Source organism: Saccopteryx bilineata, chromosome 5 (genome assembly GCF_036850765.1).
Source record: "Saccopteryx bilineata isolate mSacBil1 chromosome 5, mSacBil1_pri_phased_curated, whole genome shotgun sequence".
In the NCBI taxonomy this organism is placed as follows: Eukaryota; Metazoa; Chordata; class Mammalia; order Chiroptera; family Emballonuridae; genus Saccopteryx; species Saccopteryx bilineata.
The window spans coordinates 52,816,055-52,822,552 of record NC_089494.1 but is presented as its reverse complement, the minus strand read 5'-3'; the positions used below and the strand labels follow the sequence as shown (position 1 = coordinate 52,822,552).

The window sequence follows — 6,498 nt, the reverse complement described above, 5'->3', positions numbered from 1 at the left end:
CTTTTCATGGGTCTCTCCTTTTAAAATCTATTTTGTCCTGGTGATAGGAAATTACTCTGCACTAAACTCTTATATATTAAATTTGTTTTGAAACCCTGAACTAAAGAAATTTTTTAACAGCATTACAAAATGAACCTTGCATTTTTAACTAAAATAACCATTTCTTTGAATATGTAGTTAAGTGAAATTTTGGCAAAATGGCTAAAAGAAAGAAACATAACTGGGAAGTGAGCTGACCAGGAGTCTATTCTTTTATTTTATTTTATTTTATTTATTTTTTTATTTATTGATTTTTAGAGAGAGGGGATAGAGAGAGAGAGAGAGAAGGGGGAGGAGCAGGAAGCATCAACTCCCATATGTGCCTTGACCAGGCAAGCCCAGGGTTTCAAACCGGCAACCTCAGTGTTCCAGGTCGATGCTTTATCCCACTGCGCCACCACAGGTCAGGCCAGGAGTCTATTCTTGGTCTTTGCTTGACCTAATCTTAGTTTTCTACTTCACCAAATATTGAATATTCTTCATAAAACCAAACATAACAGCCCACCTCATTCTTCTGACTAAAACAGAAGACAATGTTAAGTGGATGACTGTGTGGCACTTTGAGCTGTTCAGATAAAGAATAGCCTAAAAAGCTAAAACTAGCCCTGGCCGGTTGGCTCAGCGGTAGAGCGTCGGCCTATTGTGCGGAGGACCCGGGTTCGATTCCCGGCCAGGGCACATAGGAGAAGCGCCCATTTGCTTCTCCACCCCTCCGCCGCGCTTTCCTCTCTGTCTCTCTCTTCCCCTCCCGCAACCGAGGCTCCATTGGAGCAAAGATGGCCCGGGCGCTGGGCATGGCTCTGTGGCCTCTGCCTCAGGCGCTAGAGTGGCTCTGGTCGCAACATGGCGACGCCCAGGATGGGCAGAGCATCGCCCCCTGGGGGCAGAGCACCGCCCCTGGTGGGCGTGCCGGGTGGATCCCGGTCAGGCGCATGCAGGAGTCTGTCTGACTGTCTCTCCCTGTTTCCAGCTTCAGAAAAATGAAAAAAAAAAAAAAAAAAAAAAAAGCTAAAACTAATGATTGGTAATAAAGCAGGGAAGCAGCCCTTCTCAAACCCTGCTGTAAGTAGAAATAGAAACAGACCATCTGGAAGTCAGTGTCATTGAATAGCAGCAAAGCCTTGTAATTTTGACTCATAATTCCACCTCTGTGAGTTTATACTAATAAACAATAGGTGATTGGTAAAGTATGTTATATGGATTATTATGTATAAATATTAACTTATTAAAAATAATTTAATGAACTGTACAGTAGTAGACAAAAATAGTATGAAAAAATGCTCATAATATATTTAGTTTAAAAGGTTATCAAATAGTATATAATGCATGATTTCATATAAGTGTATATAGATATAGATACTGAGATAGATCAATAGATCAATCTATCAATAGATAACTGTATAGGGTAGATGTATATATATCTGCAGATATAAATGTAGATATAGAAACACATATATAACTCTAGAATGTATATATGTATATGTACATCTATATGTCAATATCTAGATAAAGTTATAAAAAACATCGAACTTGGGGTGATTTAATATTTGTGATTTTTTTGCTTGTTTGGATTTTTCTGAATAATATGATTGTCAATAAATGTGTTTCAATAAACAAATATTACTTTATAATATGGAAAAATTATTGAAGTGGATAACACAAGGAGAGACTAAACATACATAAACCAGTTAGTAGACTATACCATACTCACTCTAAAAGAAAAAATTATAATGCATATTTTTATGAATTTATGCTCTTCAAGCCCAAATTCTACCAGTGTAGTCTCATGACCTCTGGGCTTTGTTGCAAGAAGAGCTCCCTCTCCAGTGCCACGTGGCCTGATGACATGGAAACAGAGTCACAGCTGCCATCTCAGGTTTCAGGTTGGGAACAATTGCACTGACAACCTCTGATGTCCTAGGACCTCTTGAGGTCTCTCTGACTCTACACAAACCCTAGGGCACTGAGCCACCCATCATGTGAAACATGACAAAAAGGCATTTAATGGCTGCTTTCATGCACTTTAAATGCATCTGGAAAACAGCTTCAGATTTGGGAAGTGAAGGTGAACCTAATTCCACACTGTATGCTGTATGTACCTTTATATGGCAAGCAAACGGGAACCAGTCTGTCAACCCAAGCACTATGGCTGCGTAGCACAGGGAATAGGAAAATTTGTTTTGGCATCCAATTCCTTCTTGTTTTATCCATCTAGGGCTGCCTCCCTAGTTTAATAACAAAAGAGGAAATGTGGTCACCTCCACTAGGGAATATCACCTTAGAGTTGAGTATTTCTGGTATAATATCCTCTCTGTAGAATGCTGGCTCCTAAGAAGAATGCTTTAAAGAAATAAATGTGGAAATGTTATTTTCCAGCTATAAAAGATTGGGATTCAACCTGATACATGACAGAAAGCCTACTAGATGTTGTGCACAAAAAATAAAGGGAGGAACAATTACTGAATCCATTGTTTCTGTTATTATTTAAGCTGCAGTAGACTCTAGAAAATAGCACAGAGTAGAAAGGGACATCTACTAAAAAGTTCAGCATAAAGGTCTCGTGGAAGGAGATTCTCTTTTATTCTTTAATGTTCTTGAATGGTTTGTGGGTTTTCCCTCACTGTTATGAAGCTTTCCCTAATTTATTCACAATGTATCTGTAAGGTAGCATTTCCTTCGGCATTCATGAGAAATGTCTCTCGCTTAAGACTGAACCCCTTGCCTGACCAGGCAGTGGCGCAGTGGATAGAGCGTTGGACTGGGATGCGGAGGACCCAGGTTCAAGACCCCGAGGTTGCCAGCTTGAGCACGGGCTCATCTGGTTTGAGCAAAGTTCACCAGCTTGGACCCAAGGTCACTGGCTCAAGCAAGAGATTACTCAGTCTGCTGTAGCCCCACGGTCAAGGCACATATGAGAAAGCAATCAATAAACAACTAAGGTGTCACAACGAAAAACTAATGATTGATGCTTCTCATCTCTCTCCGTTCCTGTCTGTCTGTCTCTGTCTATCCCTCTCTCTGACTCTCTCTCTGTCTCTGTTAAAAAAAAAAAAAAAAAAAGGCCCTGGCCGGTTGGCTCAGCGGTAGAGCGTCGGCCTAGCGTGCGGAGGACCCGGGTTCGATTCCCGGCCAGGGCACACAGGAGAAGCGCCCATTTGCTTCTCCACCCCTCCGCCGCGCTTTCCTCTCTGTCTCTCTCTTCCCCTCCCGCAGCCAAGGCTCCATTGGAGCGGGGATGGCCCGGGCGCTGGGGATGGCTCCTTGGCCTCTGCCCCAGGCGCTAGAGTGGCTCTGGTCGCAACATGGCGACGCCCAGGATGGGCAGAGCATCGCCCCCTGGTGGGCAGAGCGTCGCCCCTGGTGGGCGTGCCGGGTGGATCCCGGTCGGGCGCATGCGGGAGTCTGTCTGACTGTCTCTCCCTGTTTCCAGCTTCAGAAAAATGAAAAAAAAAAAAAAAAAAAAAAAAGACTGAACCATTTAGTTAATAATTCTGCAGCTTCTGGTATTGGTAGTCTGTCCTCTGATTCACAAAATGCTTCCCCATGATTGTAGCCACATTCACAACATTCAGAGCAAGGACCATGAATGACACAGAGGCAGACAATTGAAATGTTTATTCTGAGCTTCCTCTGCATGTACTGAACACTGAAATCTGAACTTCCATTTGTACTTCTATCTCTTTTCAGATTGGGTCCTATGACAGAATTAGTCTTTTGTTTGTATGAAGAAATGTCCCTTTTCCTTCTAGAGTCACAGCTCTGGTAGCAGCAGAATAGATAATTACTATTATCACATATCAAACTCTACACTGGAGATATGCAAGAATTCTCAGGAACTTAAAGCTATGATATTAAACTGGAATCTTCTGTAGTGTCCAGATAAGGGATTCACCTTACAAGTCTCAACTCATTTCCATCCACTCTTAATTAGATCATTGGTTGGAAGTGGTCCTACAGGGATGGAGAAATACCACTAAATCTGGCTCTGAGGTGTATAGACTGACTTGAAAGAAAAGAATTTGGTACAAATCCACATACAATGGCAACTCCAGTATTAGTTTTTTAAATAAATTGGATTCAAAAAATAAGATTGTTTCCTCTTTTCCTTCTTTTTTAAAAGGTTGATAACTATATTAAATGTAACAGGCTTGAATAACTATGTTGAATTTCTCTTGAATGAGCTAAGAGAAAGACAGGGTGTGGTTACCATTCAGATCTTTCAATATACCTCTCCCTGATCCCAGACTAATTGAAAAAAATATTGAGCCAAAAAATCAATTCCTAAACTCTAAGTGTAGGGCAAAAGGAGATTTATAGCTGCAAATACTTATTCTTGTATTATTATTTATTATTGTATCATTTTTCATATTAACTGTAAACCTACTTTTGCTCCACTGTAAAGCCAGTAGCCGCGGCCACCATCACAGCTGCCTGGCCTGTGCAGATTCCCATTTGATTCGGACACATGGTAATGAAACAACGGAGCCAAGAACTGGTGGACCATCTTTTATTCCTGCTTGCAACCGGCAGGTGAGAAAATACACACAGCGGGAAAACACTTCCCTTTCCATTCAGGGCTCCCAAAGCCACTGACTTTCTCTGGTTTTTTCTTAGAATAAAAGGCCCAATAGTGTCACTCAGCCTCCTCTGCATGCCTCCATTTTGGCTGCCGCCTCCCCTGCAACCATGTGGCCTCTCTCTTCAAAATGGCCTCCTAGCTCCTCCTTTTAAAACTTTTCCCTGGGACAACCTCTCCTCCAGCACACATTAGCATAACCAAGCCCCTTCCCAAGCATGAAGGCAATCAGCCACCCCATGTGGGCAGTGCTATTTCTCATAAAAGTGAGCAAAACCAAACAACACAAATTCCACAAACTTATTTGCCCAACACCCACCCTTTATTTCCTAGTTCAGTTACCTAAAGTTTTTCTATTCAAACTAATAAAATGCAACTTCTCATTGTTGGTCAAATTTGCTCATGGGGAATCCCATCACATATAACCTTTCAAAAACTGTGTGTCTTTCTTCTTTATTTCATTCACAGTTGATTATGTGCTACCTACAGTGCAGACACAAGCTACTATTACAAAATGTTGGCAAATATACAAAACAGGTTATTATTCAGCAGTGTCTATTTAGTAATACATAATATAAATATAAAATTTAATTAACTTGTTTCCTCTACAAAGTTGCATGTTTATTGCAAACATATAAAATATGTCACTTCCAGTCCTAAGTGGGGAGTTACTGTGTATTTCCTATTTCAGCTGGGATCTTCTTATATAGCTCCTCCGGGTAAACAAAACACAAGAGAATTTTTAAAAATATTTTTTAAAGATTTTGCCTGACCAGGCAGTGGCGCAGTGGATAGAGCGTCGGACTGGGATGCGGATGTACCCAGGTTCGAGACTCCGAGGTCGCGCGCGGGCTCATCTGGCTTGAGCAAAGAGCTCGCCAGCTTGGACCCAAGGTCGCTGGCTCCAGCAAGGGGTTACTCGGTCTGCTGAAGGCCCACGGTCAAGGCACATGTGAGAAAGCAATCAATGAACAACTAAGAAGTCGCAACGCGCAACGAGAAACTGATGATTGATGCTTCTCATCTCTCTCTGTTCCTGTCTGTCTGTCCCTGTCTATCTCTGCCTCTGTAAAAAAAAAAAAAAAAAAAAAAAAAAAAAAAAAAAAAAAATTTTAAAGATTTTATTTATTGATTTAAGAGAGAGAGAAGAGGGGTAAGAGCTGGAAGCATCAACTCATTTTAGTTGCTTCTCATATGTGCCTTGACCAGGCAAGCCCAGGGTTTTGAACCAACAACCTCAGCATTCCAAGTTATTGCTTTATCTACTGCACCACCACAGGTCAGGTAACACAAGAAAATTTTAACTTCCCTTAATAACTGTTCAAACTTGAAGGTAGCTAGTACAGAATAAGAACAGGCTGTAAATAAACTGTACCCTCTGGGTGTTTGGATATCTCTGGTTTGTATTTCTACAGTGATATTTAATCATTTCATCTTTTAAAAGATATATATTAACTGTGATATTTCTTTTCCTAAGAAAAATACAACAAACTTGTTCCATTTTACATCATATAACGTACTAGCTCATCAAAGCTGGATTTCCTAAGCAATGTTTAATGTCTTTTCCTTAGCAATATACACTTGCTTCTTTAAGAAAATAATAACAAAAATCATTTCCCAAGCACCTCAGTCTAAAGTTACAGCTGTATTTGGTTACTCTTTGGATGGGAAATAGGCCGGTTGCTTTTTTTTCTTGGCTTCCAAGCCTTGCTCCTGAATCCTTTCCACACTCACAACTCTTATTTCAAAGAGAAACCCCACCAGGAGGCTGGGAGACCTGACTGTGAGAGAAGGAAGTTATGCTAATTTCTCACCTCCAAAGATACCAGTGAGCATACAAATACTCGCAGTTTAGGACGAGGGAAAAGGCTTCATTCTAGATC

The 6,498-nt window shown here is 41.0% G+C and overlaps 1 non-coding gene across 1 annotated transcript; it reads left to right on the top strand.

Annotated features, from left to right (window-relative positions):
• The first annotated feature begins 641 nt into the window (after nucleotides 1–641).
• TRNAN-AUU (transfer RNA asparagine (anticodon AUU)) lies at nucleotides 642–717 on the top strand. Its single transcript has one exon. It is a non-coding gene; the product is annotated as a tRNA-Asn (tRNA).
• The last annotated feature ends 5,781 nt before the right edge of the window (nucleotides 718–6,498 follow it).